The sequence below is a fragment of the Sinocyclocheilus anshuiensis genome, unplaced genomic scaffold (assembly GCF_001515605.1).
Source record: "Sinocyclocheilus anshuiensis isolate Anshui unplaced genomic scaffold, SAMN03320099.WGS_v1.1 scaffold985, whole genome shotgun sequence".
Taxonomy (NCBI): domain Eukaryota; kingdom Metazoa; phylum Chordata; class Actinopteri; order Cypriniformes; family Cyprinidae; genus Sinocyclocheilus; species Sinocyclocheilus anshuiensis.
In genome coordinates, this window is record NW_015557117.1 from 728568 (window position 1) to 755078 (window position 26511).

The 26511-nt window shown below is 37.0% G+C and overlaps 1 pseudogene; it reads right to left on the reverse strand.

Moving 5' to 3' along the window:
* LOC107677750 (kinesin-associated protein 3-like) overlaps positions 1–26511 on the reverse strand; it is a 34122-nt pseudogene that overhangs the window by 4730 nt on the left and 2881 nt on the right.

The following is a 26511-nucleotide window of genomic DNA, read 5'->3' on the forward strand; positions in this document are numbered from 1 at the left end:
GTAAGAGTGCTGGAAGCATCAGTTAGAACTGGATCAATATTATGAACACAGCAGTGTTTCATACGCCAGTGTTTTCTAGCAAAAGTGCTATTATTGAGGTTTCTTTTTAAAAAACAAAAACCTTTAACAAAAGATATGATATATTTTAGGGGTGCTCCGATTGATCGGCTACCGATCACTATCGGCCGATAATCACGTTGGGATGATTGATCGGCGGTCTCTAAAAGGCTGATCTCAAAAATACGATTTCAAAGCTGATGACGCTGCCGTGAGAGGTTTGGCACGACATGCAGTGGCACGGTCTCAGTCCGGCGCGGGTGAAATCATTATAATGCTGAAGGTGAGGTACTCAGTTGACACAGGAATTGTCACTTGCACAAGTCGAGGCAGTGTCACGTTGTCACTAAAGTTTATAAATTGCATTTCTTTTTAATTCTTGCCAGTGTTTAACCATTCAGCGCTCGCTCGCTCTCCTGCAGACTAAGCGCTCATGCACACTCGCACTCGCAGCGCACACACATAATGCCAAGTTCACACACACTCCGTTTGCAGTGCGTATGCGTTGCGTGTTTTTTCCGCGCTCATGTTAACGGATTAATAAAGCGTTCACACTGCACACGGTTACGGTCTGGCAGTGCGATCCAGTAGTGGCGCGTCTGCAGCAGTGCAAAGATCGTTTCCACACCGAGTCTATTGCTGAATTAAAGTAACAGCGGCATTGTTTGCAGTAAATATGAACATGGATTGACACGAAATTGTAGTAATTACCATAAATGCATATTATTAAAGTCTACTGTATTTCACAGTCAACACATATGGCGTTGGCTAGTTTTAAAGGAAAAGAGCACTTTTAGATAAACAAGTCAATAATAGATGGCACTCGTGGAGGTAGGAAAACAAAGTTCTTTATGAACCGCAGGATTGCTTGTAATAAAGATTTACTACATGTGTTGTGTTATGCCTTTCAAACTGTATGGTTATTTGTGATGCATTAAAGACTGTTGTTGAATTACACTGATATATGTTCATCGCTGATGTAATATTATCTGTACTGTAGATGGCTAACATTAGGATGACTTGTAAGAGTGCTGGAAGCATCAGTTAGAACTGGATCAATATTATGAACACAGCAGTGTTTCATACGCCAGTGTTTTCTAGCAAAAGTGCTATTATTGAGGTTTCTTTTTAAAAAACAAAAACCTTTAACAAAAGATATGATATATTTTAGGGGTGCTCCGATTGATCGGCTACCGATCACTATCGGCCGATAATCACGTTGGGATGATTGATCGGCGGTCTCTAAAAGGCTGATCTCAAAAATACGATTTCAAAGCTGATGACGCTGCCGTGAGAGGTTTGGCACGACATGCAGTGGCACGGTCTCAGTCCGGCGCGGGTGAAATCATTATAATGCTGAAGGTGAGGTACTCAGTTGACACAGGAATTGTCACTTGCACAAGTCGAGGCAGTGTCACGTTGTCACTAAAGTTTATAAATTGCATTTCTTTTTAATTCTTGCCAGTGTTTAACCATTCAGCGCTCGCTCGCTCTCCTGCAGACTAAGCGCTCATGCACACTCGCACTCGCAGCGCACACACATAATGCCAAGTTCACACACACTCCGTTTGCAGTGCGTATGCGTTGCGTGTTTTTTCCGCGCTCATGTTAACGGATTAATAAAGCGTTCACACTGCACACGGTTACGGATTGGCAGTGCACGGTTACGGTCTGGCAGTGCGATCCAGTAGTGGCGCGTCTGCAGCAGTGCAAAGATCGTTTCCACACCGAGTCTATTGCTGAATTAAAGTAACAGCGGCATTGTTTGCAGTAAATATGAACATGGATTGACACGAAATTGTAGTAATTACCATAAATGCATATTATTAAAGTCTACTGTATTTCACAGTCAACACATATGGCGTTGGCTAGTTTTAAAGGAAAACTGTTTTCTGTGATCGGCGATCTGTGATCGGCCTCAAAAATCCTGATCGGAGCACCCCTAATTATTAGCACTGTCAATTCAATATGTTAATTCACTGAGATTAATTATAGAAAAATTTGACTTTGGACCACAAAACCAAGTCTTAAGTCGCTGGGGTATATTTATAGCAATAGCCAAAAAACACATTGTATGGGTCAAAATTATTGATTTTTTTTAATGCCAAAAATCATTAGGACTTTAAGTAAAGATCATGTTCCATGAAGATATTTTGTAAATTTCCTACTGTAAATATATTAAAACTTCATTTTTGTTTGGTAATATGCATTGCTAAGAACTTAATTTGGACAACTTTAAAGGCGATTTTCTCAATATTTTGATTTTTTTGCACCCTCAGATTCCAGATTTTCAAATAGTGTTATCTCGGCCAAATATTGTCCTATCCTAACAAACCATACACCAATGGAAAGCTTATTTATTCAGCTTTCAGATTCACCATTATGACTGGTTTTGTGGTCCAGGGTCACAAATGTGTGATAAAAAAAAAGAACTACAAAGCACTCCAAACTACTTTTAACTCGACAAGGCGTCACAGAATGAGTCACTCACTACACAAAGTGGCAAAGGGATTTTCTTAGTAAAATCATGTTTTTTTTATATAATTCTTTTAGTTAATTGGCATAACATGTAAATAATTTTGATTTAAATTTAAATTGCCAGCACTAATAATTAACAAAATACAGTCAAAACAAAAATCATTTCACACATGTATATAATGCAAGGAAAGCTGACGAGGGTAACAGCTGCTCACTCACCAGGTGTTTAAGTCTCCATTCTGAGAGTGGAACTGGCTGTAGAAGTCTGGACTGAGGCCTGGCTCTGGGACCATCATACCGTCTGCGCACACACACAGAGTACATAGAGCAAACAAACGTAAGAGACAGCGACCCCGCAGAGCCACTTCCACCCAGCAGCTCTCCTCATCTATCTTCCTGACAACCTCTCACTACGACAAGCCTTTGATGACACCAACTCGACGGACGATCAAGCCAAAATACAGCACCACAATCCCCAAGCAAAAATCTGGAAATCTAAATGTAAGGTTTTAACTTTCCGTGTCTGTCAAGCTGTGGCACAGCATGCCAATCAAGTCGTGTTAGCAGACAAGAAAACACTGACTGTCTTTCGTGGTCTCAGCCATGTTCCTCCTTTATTTGGGGTGTATGTGTGGTTTCTAACCAGTGCTGTAGAAGAGATCGGGCTGCTCCAGGGCGCCCGGTTCGTCTCCGTACAGGTATGGCTCGCCGTCCTCCATCTGTCTGCTTTCCACCATCTCCAGCCACTGTGAGTTATGCCAGCGAAACTTCTCACTTTGGATCTTCTTCCCCCACTCTTCATCATACTCCTTTGCAGAACACACACAAACATGTATATTTATTCGCCTGAGATGTGTTACTACCCTCTAACCTAAATTATACTACACAGCTGTGCAAGTTGTCAAAACAGCGCTGCCACTCTGTATCTCAGTGTCAGCTCGTCTTGAACTCTCCACAAAGGGATTCTACCATTTACCGTTGCACAGACTTCTAACACCGTCCGGACCCTCCGCAGCAGATTAATTTCATCCCACAATGAGGGCTTCTGTCTGAGCAGGGTTTCCCCTATAGGCTGTGGCCGCTGATGGTGCCACAGAGAAACAGAGCTCTGGCTGAATCCAGTGATTACTGGGTGGAGTGCCACACAAAACACCTTGCCCACAGCCGTACGCTTTCTGCACAGCCTGCACTTTTTGGCGAGACGGGGAATCAGTTGATTTTGCGTTATTGGGTTCATTACTGGATTTGCCAACGCATGTCAAGTGTGTCACTTTGTCTACATCAGCCTCCATCTTCATAGACCTCTTCTAATGAAACAGCACTGAACTAGTGCTCATCTGAGAGAAGTGTGACTACATAATCGGCCCTCAGTTATTTAAGCGTATAACAAATACGAATCAATCAACTCACATGTACACTACTGTTCAACAGTTTGGGGTCGGTATAACCTTTTTATGCTTTTGAAGGACATTTCTTATGCTTACCACCAGGGCTGTATTTATATCAAAAATACAGTAAGAGCAATAATGTTGTAAAATGCAATAATTTTAATATATTTTGTAATGCAATTTATTCCTGTGATGGCAAATCTGAATTTCCAGCATCATTACTCCAGTCTTTAGTGTCACATGATCCTTAGAAATCATTCTAATATGATGATTTGGTGCTGAAGAAACATTTCTTATTATTATCAATGTTGAAAACAGTTGTGCTGCTAAACATATTTGTGAAAACAATGATATATTTTTTTAGGATTCTTTGATGAACACGTTTTTTTAAAAGAAGCAATTATTTGAAATAGAAATCAATTTTAACAGTGTAAATGTCTTTATAGACACTTTTGCTTAATTTAATGTGTCCTTGCTGAAAGAAAGTATTATTTTATTAAAAATCTAAATTTTACTGACTCCAAACTGGTTCCAGATTGGGAACCAGCACCAGTTGGAAAAGGAGCTTATCAGTCTTGCAAGAGTCATTCTTTACGCCCTTTTGCAAGGAGCTTAAAGTTAACATGAAATCAAAACTGACCCCAGTTACTTTATTAATGCACATTTTACCAAATAAAAAAATGTCTATCTTCATAATCTTTCATCTAAACCTCCGCCTATGACTTGGCTTTTTGGCTGACGTCACCCACTCATATTTTTCAACCCCAACCTTCAAACCACAAGACCATTTTCCAATCAACTGCTGATGGATAAAAGCCCTACCTTACTTTTTTTAGTTGAATATCATGCTTCAACATCACATTATAGAAGCAAAATGTGTAGCAAATGCGGTGAGTTACTCTCAACAGGACTGGACCCAACATAAGGTCATGTGGGCGTTTCTCATGAATGCCATAAACTTGACCAGTTCTGATAATATCCAACACTCGGTAAAGAGAGCATAATTTTGCCATGACTAACCTTACTAGAATCTGTTTTCACTACATTTTTCTAAACAATATAAATGTACTTCTTGTGTAGATCGTTCCCTGAAAAAAACAAGAAATAAATAAATAATTTTTCTAACGTATGATTTTAAGATGTTTTTTTCTATTTTACATTGCGTGATGTTTTGGGTTTATTACTGTTTAGTGTTTTTGTGTGCCATGGGTCCAAAACAAATTTTATTGAGTTTATTGAACCTAAACTTGAAAAATGAAAAAGTCATACAGGTTTGGAGTTACAGGGTCGGTAAATGACGACAAAGTTTTAATTTTTGGGTGAACTATCCCTTTAAGAAAATTAGTTTTGTTTAAACTATACCAAACAACGAAAAAAATGAAATCATTTGTTACTCTCTCACAGAGCAGCCAAGAAGCATGTCTTTGCACAGAGCTCACTCCATAAATAAAGATTAAAAAGTTAAACCATCTCTGCTGAAACAAAGCATTTAACGTACACATACTAGCTGAGGATGCGATTTTTTTAAATTAGCGTAGCATTAGCTCTGTACGCTGAGGCAACAGAGGGGCGCAGGGTGCAGGAGGGGGCTGCTGGAGCTCAGAGCTCAAGGCCAGCTCTCTGTCCCAGGGTCTAAAGGCCCACAGAGGCGTCCTGCCGCCGCCTGCTCCGCTGAATAAAAATATGGATTAATCAGCCTGGGCCCCCTGTGGCAGAACCTGAGTAAATAAGCCCTGTTTCTCTTTTCTCTGCTCTGTCCATTCATCATGTAGACAGCAGTGCAGAGCTGCGCGGGAGCCCAGGGCTAGAACCCTGATGCACAGTCCAGAGGGCCAGTGAGAGTACACACTCACAGAAAACCTGCACCCATGATTTTAAAGGAATAGCTCAGCCAAAAATGAACATTCTAGCATCATTTACTCACCTGTATGACTTACTTTCTTCTGTGAAACATGAAAGAAGATATTTTGAGAAAAGTGTTTTTCTTCGTCAAAGGCCACTAGCCTAACATTCTTCAAAATATCTTCTTTTGTGTTCTGCAGAAGAAAGAAAGTCATACAGATTTGGAACAACTTGATGACAGAAGTTTCACCTTAGGGTGAACTATCCCTTTAAGTTTGTTCCAGTTTAGGGGTAGCGGAAAATTCTCAAAAAAGATTTGTGAAACAAAGCTGTTGCTGAAACATGTATATTAGAGGAACACCTCTGTTTAGTTCCAACTCCATCACTAACCTTCCAAGCAGATGCGAGCATTGAGAATTGTTTTGAAATTGGATCATGAATCCCAGAATCAATATCTAATCAAATGTTGTTTTTGTTTTATTATTATATATTTTTTTAATTTAAATAATGTATAAATGAAAAGATTTGAAATTTGCACCCAAGGCTGTCAACTTTTTTAACCATCTCATATATATATATATATATATATATATATTTTTTTTACAATTTTACAGTAGTCTCCTCTAATTTATTACTTTATCTTATGATTTGTTGCTGTGTGTTTGTCAACAGTAAGTGACAACTGAATGTAGAAGTATCTAAGCAAAGCTTTTAATGTCAAATTAATCAGTTACATTTTATTTTGATAGTCCACTTTAGACATTCTACTAACTATAAGTACATTTGCAACTACATGTCAATGTAAAAGTGACTTATAGACAGCAGAATGTCTAAAGTGGACGATCAAAATAAAGAGTACACACTGCTAAAAATGCTTTTCTTACTTAGTTTTTGTCTTGTTTCTAGTCCAAATATCGAAAAATTCTTAAATCAAGAAGCATTTTCTAGACAAGTAAAAAATTATTGTCTTGTTTTCAGAAAAAATAAGTCAAAATTAAGTGAGTTTTACCCTAAAACAAGCAAAATAATCTGCCAATGGGGTAAGCATAATAATCTTGTTTTTTAAGATTTAAGAATTTTTCGATATTTGGACTAAACAAGACAAAACTAAGTAAGAAAAGCATTTTTTTGCAGTGTAAATTAATCCACAAAACTGCCAATTTTGTTACCTTTCTGAAGGTATAATTATTTACCATGATAATCTGAATTAATCAATTAATTTAGCTTGAGATGGCACAATGCAATATATAAACTTTGTAAAAATGTACTTATTTATAAAACTTACTGTAAAATTACCTTAAGTGGAAAAAGTCTTTTTCATAGAATGGCCGAAGAAAATGTAAATCTGCATACTTGATATCAATGTCAAACATGTCAGTCTGCTGAGCCAGAGCTATACATCTGCACTTTCTCTGTCACCACGGATACAAACCAGATCCCACACGCACACTTTCATGTGGCCGAGGCTTAACGAGCAGGCTAATAAAGTGAATGAAACACTTCCCCAAACAAACCTGCCTCTTAAGAGTTCACCACCAATTACTGCTATCTAATGTCAGTGAGTGGGCATTAACTGCAGAGATCTTATCGGAACTGTAAACATCAGTATTGAGCAAAAACACAAACACACACACTGAAGTCTCTGATTTGGATTTGAGTGCTCATATGTAGTGGGGTATTTTGTAGATACTTACGGCAATAATGTCCAGAGTGTTGTCACAAACCTGCCTGATCTCCACATTTTTGTCATGCATAAGGTCGATGAGGTAGGCTGGGGCCTCTTTGAGATACGGTTAAGGAGTTCACAATTCATTGACAATTAAAGCCTAATAATCGTGGCGTCTCAATTACCATTATTACAAGTTTCAGTCAGTGAAAAATCTTCCCATCTACATCAAAGAGAAAAGTCTTGATATTTGTGACCCTGGACCACAAAACCAGTCACAAGGGTCATTTTTTTCAAATTGAGATTTATACATTATTATAAATTAATTATAAATTATAAATTACATTAATATTTATACACACATCTCAAAGCTGAATAAATAAGCTTTCCATTGATGTATGGTTTGTTAGGAGGATAGGACAATATTTGGCCGAGATACAACTATTTGAAAATCTGGAATCTGAGGGTGCAAAAATCTAAATATTCAGAAAATCACCTTTAAAATGGTCCAAATGAAGTTCTTAGCAATGGATATTACTAATCAAAAATTAAGTTTTGATATATTTATGGTAGGAAATTTACAAAATATCTTTATGGAACATGATCTTTACTGAAAAATCAATTAATTTTGACCCATAAAATGTATTTTTGGCTATTGCTACAAATATACCCCAGCGACTTAAGACTGGTTTTGTGCTCCAGGGTCACATTTTATCATGCCATGTAAAAACCTGCAGTTTTTAAAACCTGCCAATGATTCCTAGTGCACAGTCTTCATTCTTAAATATTTAGAATGTGCACTTAAGTGTATTAATGCAGTGATAGAATTATTCATATTATTAATAATTATTATTTATTAGACAGTATTTAGCATTACTAATGTAGAGAATTAGTTTGCCGTTATTAACAATAAACCCACACATGGACCCATTTTGGCCATCCTTGCCATAGAAATAAATATTTATTAAAAAGAAAGAACAACTGAGTATGAGGGTGTGAACAGCTCAACAGCTCAGTGTAAAATTGCCATATGATTACAATAATTTCAACCAAAATCTGGCAAATATCTTGTATTGGAGCTGAAGTCTTCAATTTTGTGGTCTTGGTCTTTAGACTTCGTAAAACCACATAAAAATGGCATTGTCTGCATTTGAGTCCCACTGGTCTGGTCTTAGACAGTCTGATATTGGTCTGGATGTAGGTCTACCCCAGAGGCATTAGAGTATTGTACTGTAAAATGTCTTGTCATGAAACCTTTAAAAAGTGCTTTGTGGTGTAACATCAAAAATAGCATTTAATATGAATCAATCGAACTACATTAGGTCGGACTACATTAGTCCATTTTTTGGATCAGATCAAGTATAAATAGATCCGTAGGGTAACAATTATATCCTGCCACTTTTTACAGTGCAGTCAAACTCAGGGTTTTTTTCTCCTTCTGTCTAGACGTGAAAATAATCAATACCGCAGCTAAATGTAAGAACAAATTAAGACTGAAGAGCCCAACAGTATCAACGCAGCAGTGAACACAGGACCATTTACAAAACATCTGCACAGATAAACATGCCTATACACGGAAAATCTATTTATCATAACAAGGATACGAGTGTCCTTAATGATGACATCTCTGGTGGCCTGGTGGAAGACCATCTGGTAGAAAACGTAGATGATCTGACACACAAATTCATCGTCTTCCTGTTGGGCTGATAACAGCAACACAAACAGATGAAGAACATTACTTTGACCTCACGAAATAAAGCATTTTGCTTCGTATGAAGGATTGGATCAATAATGTTTCCTCACAGACATATTATTATATGAAGGCACAATCGTTTCCTTATCACGAGAATATCTGCACGTCAGCATTAAGCTGTAAAGCGATACGGCAAACCAACAAACACGAACACTCCAGTGCAGCTGCGCAGGCATTTCCTATCCGATGGAGCCTGTTCATGTGAGCTGACGTTCAAAACCTCCTCCGGTGGATCATGTTTACGTATGAAGGCTCTCGTGAGAAGCCGCCATTTGGGGAGAGTATCAACTTTTCCTCTGAAATGATACAGAAAGCTCCTATGGAGAACTGTGCGGTTGTAGCTGCCCCCTCCTAACTTTAATAAAAGCCTTTATTTCAATTTTGATCTGGCTCAGAATGCTCTCGTCCCCTGGGATCGAAATTCCTCCAGAAGAATGATAGCAAAGAGGCTAGCTGCTCCATGGGACCAGAAACTGAATACCGCTACCGCAAGGAGCTGTACAAGCTTTGCACAAGCTACAAATAACATCAAAGAGAACATGTCAGCACCTCTTCAGATGAGAAAGAGCCAATGAATGAGTATACGAACACAAGTGCTGAAACGTTATGTATAAATAAAACAATACCCAAGCATCTGTCAATGCGGCGTTGGCACATAATGCTTATCGCGGAGAAAACAAATGTCAGATTTGTTACTGCATTGTTGTGATCAAAGTTATAAAATATTATATGTAGTGCAAAAACATTTCAGATGTTGAATTTCATGTAATTGTGTCTGGAGTGGGAAAAAAGTGGCCAATTCAAAAGAAACAAGTTTCTTTTCTTTTTCTCTCTGAGAGGAGCTGTATATGTTGGGACGGTTGCTCTCTTGGCCCTCCACCTCCTTGGCCCCTTAAACATGTATTCTTTTCATGGTAAGGAAGAGCCCCGCCATCAGGCATTTATTGAAATGAGGGCTCACATTGAGCAGAACCAGCAAATCTGATGCATGCCATGAACCTGGTGCTTTCCTGTTCCTGAAAACACTGTCACTTCCCAGCACATAATGCATAAAGCGAGAACCAGCCCTCTGTGTCCCACGCAGCCATGGGCTGTTTATTTATTCTAATTTAATATTAGTTTAGTCTAAATAAACTCATTTCATCAGATCACATTAGGGAAGACAAAGCATGCCAAATTGAAATCTGGTACTTGAGTGGCTACAGACACGCAAAGCAGGGGGGCAGCTGTTGTGATTCAGCCAAACAAAAGTAGAAATCAAAACAGCACTGATCTGATTTATTTTTATGGCTAGCGATAATGAAAAAGATTTTATGTTGAGAGGGTTTGGAGATGCGTTTGTTTCTTTAAGCACTTATCCTCTGGCTCAATGCTAATGAATGTGTGTAAATGTTGGCAGCGCGCTTACCATTCAGCAGCTCAATAAGAGCAGGAATGATGCCAGATTTAGCCAGCATGACGGCACAGGAGTCGTCCATTGACACCGTACCGATCATGATCACCACCTCCAGGATCAGGTCATCCTCTGCTGAGCCTGAAACACAGAGGTCAAAGGTCAAATCTGGTTTAGCATAATGCAAAATGGTTTTTCATACTACTCCAATAAGAAATGCCATGACTTACTACCTTTGGAAAAATGTGTTTGTTAATTTGTTTCATTTAATTGTAACAAATAAATGAGGTTGATGTCAAAAGTTGGGCTGTTTTTACCCAAAATTGGATTACAAGAGAAACAAATTGGCAATATTTATTTTGGAATTAAAAATGGACATCTCTCATAAATGTGAGGTAATGTGATGTAGCACATTGTACTACACTGCAGATTAATATGTTAAGGTTTCATACTGGATATTGTTTCACAAACAACCTTAACAATATAGGATGTAGTTTAAAGTTTATGAATACTTGATATTAGATAATTATGGAAATTTGAAATTGGTCATTTGAAATACTCCATCTAAAACTTTTAAACAGCATTCTGAAAAATTTGACATACAGTTTTGTGAGTTCATAGTAGTTAGGAGACTACACAGACTATTTGTATTTCTTTAAAAAATTGTGTCACACACAGGACCTTTTAATGAACAGGCAAAAGGTGATGAAAAATTACGAAAAACTTGTAAAGTCTGTGATCTAACATCCTGATGTCAATAAAAAAGGCACATTATGTGTCAACAACTGACGGTGAGGAAATTTTCCCACCGGTTAATCGACGTGTGACAACACCGATAATGCCGGTATCACCGTGGGGGCAGGGGCGTTCCCTCTTTTCCTCGTTTTCCTTCGCTTTTAAATAGCTTGCAAAAGCGGCGTGAGCATTTTACTTTCACTTTTAAATAGCGGCAATTCGGCGTAAAGCAATTGTTCGTTTTTAGTTCGTTTGAATTTTCCCTCTTTTCCTCGCTTTCCTTCGCTTTTAAATAGCTCGAATTAGCGGCAATTTGGCGTCAATTGCTTGAATGCAACAACAAAATAGAACGTCAAACTCACTTTAGCCTATATATAAAACATAAAACTTTTATTAACAAAATGAATAAAAATACACCACACTATAGGGCAAGCTATGCCTAATATAAAATAACAAATAACTTACATAAAGTTTAAATAGGTAGCCTATACAAAACTGGAAATAAGTAAACATGTATAATATATAACCAAATAAATAAGAAACGTAAAAAGTTTATTAGCAAAACGAATAAGAAAGCTTGGAGGCACGGCATACACCTTGATGTCAAATAAAATAAATAAATTACACAAAGTTTAAATAAAGTAAAAATCAGCAAACCCTGTGGAACCAATTAAATAAGAAACGAATATTTAAAGGGGTCATATGATGTTGCTAAAAAAGAACATTATTTTGTGTATTTGGTGTAATGAAATGTGTTTATGCGGTTTAAAGTTAAAAAAACCACATTATTTTCCACATACTGTACATTGTTTCTCCTCTATGCCCCGCCTTTCTGAAACGTGTCGATTCTTACAAAGCTCATCGGTCTGAAAAGCGAGGTGTGCTCTGATTGGCCAGCTATCCAGTGCGTTGTAATTGGCCGAATACCTCAAGCGTGTGACGGAAATGTTACGTCCCTTACCATACTGTGATGCCGTGTCCTGGCCGGAGCGACAAGACAAAAACATCCGTGGTGGGCAAATGACGTAACCGGTGTTGTGGCTTAACAACGGTATCACCGTCAGCACCGTCTATCACGGCAAGCCTACTACTCATACAGTGTAGCATTGTACTGTATGTAGCAGGCTGTATATTAGCTTTACATTACAAATATACCCTGAAACACCTAGACAAACAGGTACAGGTTAGCTTTACCGGGTTTGAGGTGGTCTTTGAGGTAGGGCACCAGGTTGTACTCTTTCAGCAGGAGCTCCCAGTCCAGGTCAGGTATGGTGAGGTTTGCCATTGTACCCAAGCACTCAATAACAAACTCTTCATCGCCCTCCTGTTTGATCTGAGCAGCCAGATAACCCACATAGTCCTGAAGGGTAAATGACAAAATATCTTTAGGTGTTCGTTTAGCACAGTAATTCCCAACCTGTAAGATACTTAAAGGGGTCCTATTATGCTTTTTCACTTTTTCAACTTTAGTTAGTCTTTAATGTTGCGGTTTGAGCATAAAAAAGATCTGCAAAGTTACAAAGCTCAAAGTCCAATTCAAAAGGAGAACTTAGAGTGGTTACAATCATCCGGGTTTAAATCGCGCTCAAATTGATTTGATATTGATGCAATATTTACACTGAAGCTCGCAGGCGGCTATGATAAGGGGCGTGACATTTCCCGACCAGGTGCCGAGTGGTGCCAATCACAACACACACTTGCCCAGCTGACCAATCATAGAACATTTCTTATTTCAGAAGGCGGGCCTTCATTTGATACAGGAACTATTAGAGCCGTTCATGCCAGACTGGGGAGAGAGGTGTTGTAATAATGTAAAATATGTGAAAAATAATGTGTTTTTCGAACAACCTAGTATGAGAGCCTGTTCTAGTACACCCCCAAAACAAAATCAAGACTTTGTAAAAGAGCATAATAGGACCACTTTAAGATTTCAATTTTGCTTCATGAAATTACAAATAAAAAAATATTTGGGCTATCAAATATATAAAAGAATAATAAGACAATAATAATAACGTTTTTAAAATTTAATCTGTAATAATTTTTAATTATTATAATTTACCGCTCACACTATGTATTGTTTTTAGCTTAAAAGTGAAAGTCAATACAACAATGCTAAATTATTCTTTGATGTTTTAAATTTTTATAATGTGTAACTTGTGACTCTTAATAGAATGGCAGAATATTGTATTTACAATGAAGAGCTGTTTCAGAGGTCCATCGTGCTGTGAGATGTTCCTGATCATTTTCATCAGCAGCGGGTCCTTCAGTTTGAGTGCTCTTTTCATCAGCATCTTCAATCCATTACCTGCAGAGCAAATACACAAATAACCATGTTCAGCCAGAGATTGATCATAAGTTTGAGCAGATTTCATGTATTATTTATTACAGAAGAGCAACAGCTGTTGCTGATGTGTGACAGTATGCTTTATGACATGTAAACACAGATGTTTTGACAGTGTTGCTCAGCACTGCATGTTATTCCAGGAGAAATTACATTCCAGCTCTTATCCTCACAGATAATCTGAGCGTTAGTCTTATTAGCAGCCAGGTTGATGCAGAAGGAAATGAGCTCGGTGTCGATTCTCTCTTCGCCATGTTCAATGACAGAGTTAATGGGAGGCCCTGCCTCGTACCCCTGAGTCATCCCCTCCCTCCCACCTCTGTCTCTGAGCTCTCCATGGTTTCATAGCTCCATAAGCCCTGCAAGCATTTCCTCACACACACACACCTCACAGCTTTGAGTAATTATAGCGAGACCCCTTTGTGGAAGAGGAATGGGTCCAATGCCGGGCCTCTTCTCGCCAGTTCAGAACCCAGAGCAGCGAGGCTGTTTGATCTAAATCCTCCCTTACAGAAGAGGGTCCAGTTTAACTGCCAGCACAGACCTGAGGGACCCCAGATCCACAGACACAAATGGACACACGGATGAAGCTACTAGTGAAGAGTCAGGGGAGTCTTCAAAATAAGAAAGAAAAATAAAGGACAAAAAAAAACACAAGAACGAATTAAAGAATGAACAAATGAATAAACAACTCTAAGAAATAACGAATAAACAAACGCAAGAACCCAAAAACAAAAGAATGAACAAAATAACAAAGGAAAGAAAACAAGAAAAGAAAAAAGAAAGAAAGAAAGAAAGAATAAACAAACGCAAGAATGAAAGAACCAAAGAAAAAGAACAAAAGCATGAACAACTGAAAGACCGAACAAATAAAAGAAATAAAGAAAGAACAAATGTATTAAAGAAAGAAACAAATGAAAGAATGAATAAACAAACAAAAAAGAATGCATAAAAAAAATGAAAGAACAAATAAACAAATGAGTATTAAAAGAAAGAAAGAAAGAAAGAAAGAAAGAAAGAAAGAAAGGCATTGCATACCTCCCAAAGGAGTCCCACAGCTATTCTGACATCATGCCCTGACTGTCTCCAGGCGGATTGGCAGAACGATTAGGTTGAGGAATTTAACTTTTTTTTTTAACAAGCATCTGGTAGACATTTTCACCCAATTAGAGAAGACAAGCATTTTAAAGATGACAACGCTCGGGCAGAAGTTGTTTCAGAGAAATTGTACCCATGCAATTGCTGGTGACCCCACAGAGGCCCCCCTCCCATTAAATTAGCTCTGTTATCTCATTAACGCCATGTGAGAGAAAGACAGTGCTGCAATTAGCCCACTTTACAGCATAAGGTGAGGTGCACACATGATACAGTGCATACCTGGCACACCACAGCAGCAAAAACATGTTCGAAATAGCATAGTACAAAATACCTTTTAGTACTTGTGCAGTACAATATATATATAGTAAGCTGTATGCACAGAATACAGGATAAGTACATACTGCTTTACTTACTATATTTAAAATTAGTAATCAGAAGTGTATACTGTAATGCTGCAATAAGAATTATACAAATTTTTAATTCTAAACATACAAAAAAGACGTACAAATTTCTTAAAAGTTTAATCAGTATCACCACAGAACGCATTTTGGCCTACCTGACCCTAACCCTAACCCACATAAACAGCTTTTATAATCTACATTAATAACTAATAATTCACTTGATGATAAAAAAAACAACAACAATTTCATTATCAGTTAGGAACCCTGAAGTGACGTAAGCCAGGCGACAGCGATGTCATTTAATCATGATGGAGGAAACAGAAGTATCTGGGTTCAGTGCATCTATCACTGTTTTCCATGTTCGTGGAGTAAGTCTATGTAAACTGTGTTTACACGTCTTTTTAAAAATGGCAGGTGCTGGTGTTTCATATGGCATATGTTCGGCCACTCAAAATACACTTACATCACTGGTAGTTCCTATTGTGCTGGGTTTGACTCTACTCAGAAGTAGGAGCTAATTTAGTCCCCTCAAAAGGCATTCCTATGAATAAAATTGTATCCAGTCCCAGCAGTCTGAACACGCCAAAAAGCAGGTATGCCATTTCCAAACATGAAAATGTTCCTCTGGTGCAAACGCCTCTTTACATTACTTCATTACTGAAAAACGTCATCTGATTACAGTAACGTGTCACTATGATAAGAGAAGGGAATGATGTGCGTCCTGGCAGAAAATTCTTTCTATTCCCGTTAACAATTAAAGGGGTCATATGATGCGATTTAAACTGTTCCTTTCTCTTTGAAGTGTTACAAGCTCTTGGTGCATAAAGAAGATCTGTAAAGTTGCAAAGACTAAAGTCTCAAATCCAAAGAGATATTCTTTATAAAAGTTAAGAGACATGAGCTTTGTAAAAATCGAAGCGTTTCAGAAAGGCGGGGCATAGAGGAGAAAGAATAATGTACAGTATGTGGAAAATAATGTGTTTTTTTAACCTTAAACCGCATAAACACATTTCATTACACCAAATACACAAAATAATGTTCTTTTTAGCAACATCATATGACCCCTTTAATTTTGGTTTGCTTTCTTTTAAAGTGGTAGTTCACCCCAAAGTAAAGTCATCATTTACTCACCCTCATTTTGTTCCAAACCTGTATGACTTTCTTTCTTCTGTGGAACATAAAATAATATTTTTTGAAGAATATTGGTAACCAAATAATTTCAGTTTCCTTTGACTTCCATTGAAATTTGTATTGATCCAATGGAAGTTGATGGAAACCGAATGTGTTTAATTACTAGAATTCTTCGAAATATCTTCTTTTACTGTGTTTATGTTTCAAAGAAGAAAGAAATGTTTTGTAATGACATGAGGGTATGGGTAAGTTGACAGAATTTTCATTTTTGTATGAACTATCCCTTTAATATTATTTAATATCATTTCTTTGGTCATTTAAAATGTTTTATGTTTCTTTATATCATAACCTCTACATTAATCAATTATCAAAAGCCCCAATCTCAATCAAAAGTGAATAGAGTGAAGACGCTGACCTGAGGAATGCAGTCTGTATACGCGAACATGGATTTAGATTTGTCGTCCACGCTGATATGTTAGAGGACACGCATCGCTACGTGCTTGTGTGTGTCATCACCTACAGAAAAGATGAGAAAAAAAATCTTAAGGGAGATTCACAACGCATGTAAACTTTTCAAGCGCTATCTAAATTGATCAGTCGCGGTCAGTTAGGTAATGTATTTATACTGGCTCGTGCTGAGAGCGAGTCATTTATCATGGAGATTATAGATAAGAGCATGTGGGGTATGTGATTACAATCCAAACTCAGTCCACAAGGGAGAGAGAGACTGCAGATACACACGCACCACACACACTCACGCTTCTCCCTACAAACACGCTCATTAATAACACTTTTCGCCCTCCTCCTCTTCTTCCCTAATGCTGATCCTCCCCTGTGAGATAGGAAACACTCAGATAGAGCAATGGCATAATCAGTCATTATGAGTCCGACCGTGGCAGTCGGGACCCGAGACACCCTAGAACACATTATCACATTGGCGATTAGAAGCAGATGTGACCGCTGGGGATATCAGGATTAAAAAAAGGAAGAGAGAGTGAGAGAAAGCGGAGTAGGTAAAGAAGAGGTTTGCTTAGTTTATTTAATTGGGAACACAGGAGGAGGCATATAGTGGCATTAATAAGCGAGGGCCGTCCTGGGCAGGCCTTCGGTGGCGGAACATGTGCTTCTCGTTAGCGGCCGCAGACTGCGTTGACCCGCGTCGCTGCCTCACCTCAGCGAGAGTAAGCGGAGACGGACTTTACGACAGCAGCCAGGCATTCTCTTAAACTCAGCCCTAACTGTTGAAGCGTAAATGCCTAACACATTGAAAAAACGCACAATTAAGCCCTTAGATGTAATCACGAGAAGGATTTACAAAGCAGCTTCTACTTCATTTCGATGTGGAGGAGTAATTCGAGCTGGTCAGGAACAGAGATGCATGTCATATGATGCATCAAATTACTAGAAATATTGTGGTGGATGCCTGACAGAGATGCATGAAAAGTGCTGTTGGATTGTTGTGAACGACTGAAAATGAAAACAGACACAAAGAGGAATTATTCTCCTCTGACATGACTAGCTGAACTCATAATCACTGGGTAAATGTGTTCGGCTTCACTTGAGTCAGGGTATCTGATAGAAATGGCCGCAATTTAAGCCAAACCTCCATCATCTGCACCAGCTTCTGCCAAAGCAGGTTCTCGGTTTCAGTGTAACTGTATATTCTACTGCTTGTAAAGACAACTATTCAGATGTAGATCATATGGTGGTTTCAAACATTTCAACATTACTGATTTTCCAACGCAAATCCTTGGATGCAACCTTAAATAGTATCTTTCTAGTTTGAAGATAAGAGTGTATAATACACATCTAAAGATAACTTTAATTTGAAACCTTACAAATGTCATTTTTCCATTAACCTCACTCATGCGAGTTTTCGCTCATTGCGTGCTGGGCCAAAAAGGTTTATTTCAAATGGAAAAGAGGAAAATTATATTATCCAGTTCATTTTTAATCTACTGCTTTAAGAAAGTAACATTTCTGGGCTTGGATTAGATGTGCAAAGAGTTGGTCTACAAGCTTTTCTAAATTAGACGTTTTCAAACAGGTCCAGGGACACCTATTAAGAAGGTGGTAGAGAGTGCACAAAAAAATTAAAGAGAAAAAAAAGATTTAGCAAAATGTATTTTTAGGGTTGTTAAAGTTACCTTAAGAAATAAAGTAAATGTTTTTAACATTATTTATCATTTTTCAACAAATTTGACACTATTACCATTTCATTTTTCAACTTTTAAAAAGTTGTTGGAATTTTATGTGATTAATATTAGTTATGTGAATAACACTGAATTTATAGCCGTAGTTTTTAAACAGTAAGAAATAAAAAACAAATAATAATAATAATAATTTATATATTAATGCTTGGGGTTGGCAAGTTTTTGTTTTGTTTTGTTTTTTAATAAAGGAATACTTTTTATTCATTAGATAGTAAATACATTTATAATGTTGCAAAAGATTTTTCTATTTTAAATAAATTATTTTTTTTATTTTTATCGTTCTATTCATCAAAGAATTCTAAATATATATAGATATATTATGGTTTCCACAAAAATATTAAGCAGCACAGCTGTTTTTAACATTGGTAATCATGAAAAATGTTTCTTGAGCACCAAATCAGCATATTACAATAATTTCTAAAAACTGAAGTAATGGCTGCTGAAAATTCAGTTTTGCCATCACAGGAATAAATTACATTTTAAAATATATTAAAATAGAAAACCCTTATTTTAAATTGTAATAATATTTCACAATATTACTGTTTTACTGCATTTTTTTATATAATGCAGTCTTGGTGAGAATAAAACAAGAAATACATGAAAAAAATCTTACGTCTGAATGGTAGGATATGTACAGATATAATTATCACTATTTCTACAGAATCTCGAACTGAGGGTTTTAGGCAATCTCCCTTGTAAAACTACTGTTGTGAAAAATCCTTGCTTGGCATCAAAAAGTTTGAAAACGGTAAATAAACCCTGCTGTAAACCACAGTGCAATTCAATCACAGTGGAAGGATAGTCCAGTCTCATTGATATGATGGTTAGAAAGAGAGTTACCCAGCAGATCAGTGAGTTTGGGTAGCAAACCCACACGCACCATTTTGGTACGCAGGCCCGTGTCAAAGGAGAGGTTGTGGAGGAGTCGCAGAGTGACGTTCATCAGCTCTTCATCAGCTCTTCACAGTGTCCATTTCAGCCTGTTACAAAGGCACAAGTGAAATACACAAAATACCTTTTAAATTAGATGTCGAAAGAAACAACTATATAAAATTACTTAATCTTTTAACGGCTTAGTCTGAAGAAACAAACAGAATCATCTTCTATTCTCAGCTGCTCCTACAATAGCCAGTTTTTTTTTTTGTCCAACAGGTGTTTTTATGTACAACATGATGAAAGATTTTCAAAGCCAAAGCCTATTTCTTTTACAGTATCTACAACAAGGATTTGGTTAAGGGATACAGGGAAAAAAACAACTTCTGTCTTGATAAATGCACATTCATAGCCAGAGTAGATTGATTCCAGGTGCAGTGACAGTGGAGCAGTGTAGGACAACCAGGACGAATCGCAGTTCAGCAATGACAGAAACTTCCTGATATAAATGACCCCATCATTCTCTAGGACACCTTAAAGGTGCAGCTTTATGCTTAAATAAAATGCATCATATTTATATTATATCTACATGTACCGGTCAAAAGTTTGGAATAATTTAGATTTTTTTTTATGTTTTTTTTTTTATAAATAATTTTTTATATATTGATTAATTTTTTTATGTCTCTTCTGCTCACCAAGGCTGCATTTATTTGATTAAAACATATAGTAAAAACAGTAATATTGTGACATATTATTACAATTTAAAAGAACTGTTGTCTATTTTAATATATTTTAAATGTAATTTATTCCTGTGGTGGCAAAGCTGAATTTTCAGCATCATTACTCCAGTCTTCAGTGTCACATGATCCCTCAAAAATTATGATATGCTGATTTTCAAATATTACATATTAATAATTAATATTATAATTATCGGTGCTCAATTAAAAATAATGGTTCTGATTATTATTGTTGTTGAAAATATCTTTTGCTGCTTAACATTTTTGTGGAAACTTTTTCAGGATTTTTTTGATGAATAGAAAGTTCGAAAGAACAGAATTTGAAATCTTTTTATAACATTACAAATGTCTTTACTGTCTCTTTTGATGAATTAATAATATATATACATTTTTTAATCATACTTATCACAAACTTTTGAATGGCAGTGAATCAGTTTCCACAAAAATACAAAGCAGCAAAAAGTTTAACATAATGGTAACAATAACAAATGTTCTTGAGCACCAAATCAGAATATAAAATGATTTCTGAAGGATCATGTGACACTGAAGACCGGAGTAATGATGCTGAAAATTCCCCTCCCCATCACAGGAATAGGTTACATTTTAAAACAGATTCAAATAGAATACAGTTATACGTTCTTTTAGATTGTTATAATATTTCACAATATTACCAATACTGTTTTTAATGTATTTTTCATCAAATAAATGCAGGTTTGGTAAGCATAAAACATTCAAAAAGAAGGAAAGAGCATGAGATAATCCATAAAACATTCAAAATTCATAAAACTTCCTTTAAAACATTCAAAACACTTAACTATTCCAAACTTTTGACCAGCAGCGTTTAATGATTTTATAACTCATGAAATTGTATTTCAAAGCTTCTGATGTGTTTGACACCAAGAAGATCTCACCATGTCATTCTTGTTCTCCAAGAAGATGCTGAGCTTTTTGAGGAAGGAGACCACCAGCACCAGCAGCTCCTCATTGTCCCTCTCTAGAGACTTGACCAGCAGGTGCACAATGTTCTTGTTCCTCATCTTGAGCTCCATGCGGGTGTCCTCAGACAGATTCAACAGCAGGTAGAACGCAACTAGAGCCATGGGGAGGAAGAGGAACACATAAACAAGGCCTCATGGATGATTCCTACTACACTGTGCCACATAAAACATTTCACTTCCTGTACCTCGCAGCAGCTGCTCCTGTTTGACCAGGAGGCTTTGGTATTTCTTAAGGGTTTTCTCATGCTCCTTCCGCAATCTCTGGTTTTCGGGGTCCTCGTCACGTGGATATGTTAAGGAATAATCTAGTTCGTTTACCACATTTATTTTGTGCTATTAATTTTTTGATTGAAAAGAGAGTGACAAAAAGGATATAAGCCTTGCTCTTCTTCTCTAACTCATCCTGCCACAGGTCATATTTCTTCAGCTCATGCTCGATGATGTTCATGCACAGTGCGCCAATCTTATAGTGCGTAATGAGTCCATGGAACTGTGAGAAACTGCAGGAAGAAGATGAGAGGTGAGGGTCTGTCCTCCCCCGACCTCTCCTGGCATCTTCTGCCAGACACTGATGTATGCGATGCAATCTGAGAACTAGACAATGGCTGGTATGCAGAGACACCGAGACAGACGTGCCAGATGAATTTCATACTCTAGTCCTGATTAGTAAATAAACAGAACGGAAAGATCGGGCCAAACAATTCATCATGCATTTCAAATACATCCTTCAAACGTCAAAGTCATTCTAGCTTGCGGAAAGAAATTTCCACATTAGCCATCTGAAAATGAGAGCCAAGGAAAACCATCAAATGAGAGCATACACTTTAATAGCTCAAATAAATGCTGACAGCTATCTCAGTAATAGCAGTAACCTGATCTGCAGCTACTAAAGACGTTTTGAGAGCGTATCCCGGTTTTCTTAAGGCTTTCAACCTCATACAAGAGCTATATCAGAATGATATCTGGTATGCAATCTGCTTCTATAAAAAAATTTAAAATGGAGGTAGTATATTAATCCTCCAAAATAGAATATGCTGCGTACTTCTCCCTCTACACTACCGTTCAAAAGTTCGGGGTCAGCAAGATTCAATGTTTTTAAATTAAGTTTCTTATGCTCACCAAGACAATGTTCTTGTTCCTCATCTTGAGCTCCATGCGGGTGTCCTCAGACAGATTCAACAGCAGGTAGAACGCAACTAGAGCCATGGGGAGGAAGAGGAACACATAAACAAGGCCTCATGGATGATTCCTACTACACTGTGCCACATAAAACATTTCACTTCCTGTACCTCGCAGCAGCTGCTCCTGTTTGACCAGGAGGCTTTGGTATTTCTTAAGGGTTTTCTCATGCTCCTTCCGCAATCTCTGGTTTTCGGGGTCCTCGTCACGTGGATATGTTAAGGAATAATCTAGTTCGTTTACCACATTTATTTTGTGCTATTAATTTTTTGATTGAAAAGAGAGTGACAAAAAGGATATAAGCCTTGCTCTTCTTCTCTAACTCATCCTGCCACAGGTCATATTTCTTCAGCTCATGCTCGATGATGTTCATGCACAGTGCGCCAATCTTATAGTGCGTAATGAGTCCATGGAACTGTGAGAAACTGCAGGAAGAAGATGAGAGGTGAGGGTCTGTCCTCCCCCGACCTCTCCTGGCATCTTCTGCCAGACACTGATGTATGCGATGCAATCTGAGAACTAGACAATGGCTGGTATGCAGAGACACCGAGACAGACGTGCCAGATGAATTTCATACTCTAGTCCTGATTAGTACATAAACAGAACTGAAAGATCAGGCCAAACAACTCATCATACATTTCAAATACATCCTTCAAACGTCGAAGACATTCTAGCTTGTGAAAAAAATTTCCACATTAGCCATCTGCAAATGAGAGCCAAGGAAAACCATCAAATGAGAGCATACACTTTAATAGCTCAAATAAATGCTGACAGCTATCTCAGTGAAAGCAGTAACCTGATCTGCAGCTACTAAAGACGTTTTGAGAGCGTATCCCGGTTTTCTTAAGGCTTTCAACCTCATACAAGAGCTATATCAGAATGATATCTGGTATGCAATCTGCTTCTATAAAAAAATTTAAAATGGAGGTAGTATATTAATCCTCCAAAATAGAATATGCTGCGTACTTCTCCCTCTACACTACCGTTCAAAAGTTCGGGGTCAGCAAGATTCAATGTTTTTAAATTAAGTTTCTTATGCTCACCAAGATTGCATTTATTTGATCAAAAATACAGTAAAAACAGTAATATTGTGAAATAATATTTAAAATACCCATTTTATATTTGAATATGGTTTTAAAATGTAATTTATTCCTGTGATGTCAAAGCTGAATTTTCATTAAATATTACTCCAGTCTTCAGTGTCACTTGATTCTTCAGAAATCATTCAAATATCCAGATTTAGTGTTAAAGAACAATTTCTAATTATTAATAAAAAATAAAAAAACAGTTGTGCTGCTTTATATTTTTGTAGAAACCAATACTTTTTTCAAAAGAACAGCATTTATTTGAAATACAAATATTTCGTAACAATGTAGAAGTCTTTACTGTCACATTTGACCATTTTAATGCATCATGAATAACAGTATTAATTTCTTAAAAAAAAAAAAGAATCTTACTGGCCCCAAACGTTTGAACAGTATGTACATATTTTCAAAATCTACTAGTTATGAGTTATCTGAATGGCTAGTTTACTAGTCATAAGGAAGCCACATAATGTGTTTTTGTGTTCAAAAACAGCTGGATGGAGTGCAACAGATGTATTTAAGAGTTCAACCACTGTGTGGTCAATAGTGTCTCTGTAAGTCTTTGTTTGTTCCCAGACTCCCCACAGAGACTTACAGATTATGTTCACATCATAACAAAAAAACTGCTCACAGTAGGCGATTTAAAGTCTGATTGAAAGTGATTGTTTTGAAATGTAATTTTGAAGCACTGAATTTGTTATTTGAAGCTGTGTTTCGATGGCCGCAGCGGTGATGCTAAAAGGGGTTGAATTTGGAGACGCCACTTCTCAGAGAGAGTTCACTGTGCAGACAGCACACTAAAGATCAGCATGCTGTCAGCACACTAAAATCCTTCTCGAACACTGTCTACCTGATTCTATTTCAGGCCCTTTAAGGCACCACAACAAAAATGAATTGACAAATTGGCTGTTGACAAAAAGACCAAATAAACTGTACCAAAATTGTGTACCTTGAGAAGCAGAAGAAGATGTCGATGATAGTAGTTGCTAGCTCCACACTGTGCTTCCAGTCCTCTCCCAGTACCCGGGCCAGAGCTCCAAGAACAATCTCTGAAAAACATCAAACTCATCACAAACCCACAAACAACCGGAAAATCCGCCAACTTCTTTGACAAAATCAAACATACACTGCAAGAGCAGTCAGGACCACTGAAGTCACTGTTGTCATGTGGCAGTTCATGACTTTTCATGTTCATGACGTAAGTCTATTGCAGAATAATAACACCATCGACAGTGAATTGAGAAGAACAATGAGCAATTTTAGTACCATTATGTAGGAGCTCCTCCAGGTTATCAGGGATATGAGCCAGATGCAGGATCAGAGTGGAGCCTCTAATCTTCTCAGGGATGCTCTCATACAACAGCTCAATGTAATCATCGATTTTATTAATGTTGGCCTCCTCATCAATCTGGAAAAATAGTATCATGGTAATGCATCAACTTTTTATAAAACTAACGTCAATCAAAGCTCCCAATCAACTAAAATATTTACGTTTGCCAAATTTCAAGTCAACTCGTATTTTTATATCACTTTTCCCAATACACATTGTTTCAAAGCAGCTTTACAGAAATGCCTGATGTTAATAATATCTTCCTGCCTTATAGCTGCATTTAGAAGATTACAGCTGGCTGATAATATATAGGCCTAGTTTACATTTTTCAATGATTCAAGCAATCAAGCAGTTGAGATATGCTATATAATATATACTGTTATATATATATATAACATACTATGTGAGTATACTGTATACATGTGGATAAAGCTGGACATACTTAAAGTAAATATCCACATTTATATAAAGAGCTGGGAGATAATATGAAGAGTTTGGTTCCAAAACGCTATAAATCCATTTTGATTCATTTGAATAAAAATGTGTTTTCTTTACCAAGAAAGTGGCAAGATGAAAACCACTATTTTCTGTTTCAAACTTTCACATAGCATCTTTAAGTTATAATAACATTAAAAATTCAAATCCAGATTTACATTTTCAAAGATTTATTATAAAATTTGATTATTTTTTTCCCAAAATGCAATAAATCCATGACATGTTTTTTTTTTTTTCCCCAAAATGCAATAAATCCATTGAATCAATATAAAAGTTATTTTTCATATTGAAACTGTAGAAAATACACAACATAGTAAGTTGATCCACATATGACAGCCGCTGAACTTGGTCAATACTAATCTTATATACAGGCACTGGACTAAAAATACATTCAATCAGTCATTGCTCCCAAAATGAATTCAACGGGTCATCTTGTTAATGCTATAAATTAATTACAACAATAAAAGAACATTTCATCATGAACATACATGAACAACAATATCACATTAGACCACAGAAATTCCAAAATGACATTTCCCTTACATTCAACTTCCAAAAGTGCATTCATCTTTGCCATGTTACATTCATTTAGTTGACTAGTGCTATACGCTGTATTAACAAAAACATTAATGGCATTAATAAAAACACACTGACAAGCTACGCAATATCGCGTTCATAATCGAATGTGACTCATCTGTGATTATGAACGCGATATAGCAGTGATCTACAGCTCTGTGTATTAAAGGGGTCCTATTATGCTCTTTTACAAAGTCTTGATTTTGTTTTGGGGGTGTACTAGAACATGCTCTCATACTAGGTTGTATTTTTCACATATTTTACATTATTACAACACCTCTCTCCCCAGTCTGGCATGAGTGGAATGGTGCGCTGTGATTGGTTGAGCAGATATATCGCATTCTGCAGAGAAGGGAGACTGGCGTTTGTCGCGTTTTGGAAAAAAAGGGAGAAAACATGACAGAATAACTTGGCGGATATCGCATTTTGCATAAAATTAAAAATGAACTTTTCAATACCGACCAGATACAATACTGATTTTGGCGGAAACTCAAATTAAAAAAAAAAATGGCGTTTATTGCGTTTTGGAACCAAACTCTTCATATATTCACATTTTGCAATGAATAGCTGATGTACTATATATAAACCAACTACTAATATATCGCTGGCTGATAATATAGTTTACATTTTTCAACAATATAACAATCAAACCGTTGAGATTTGCTATAGTGCAACCCTCTACGGACACCTTGGCAATTGAATCGCCATTGGCTAGTAAATTTTTTTGTTTACTCGCCAGACT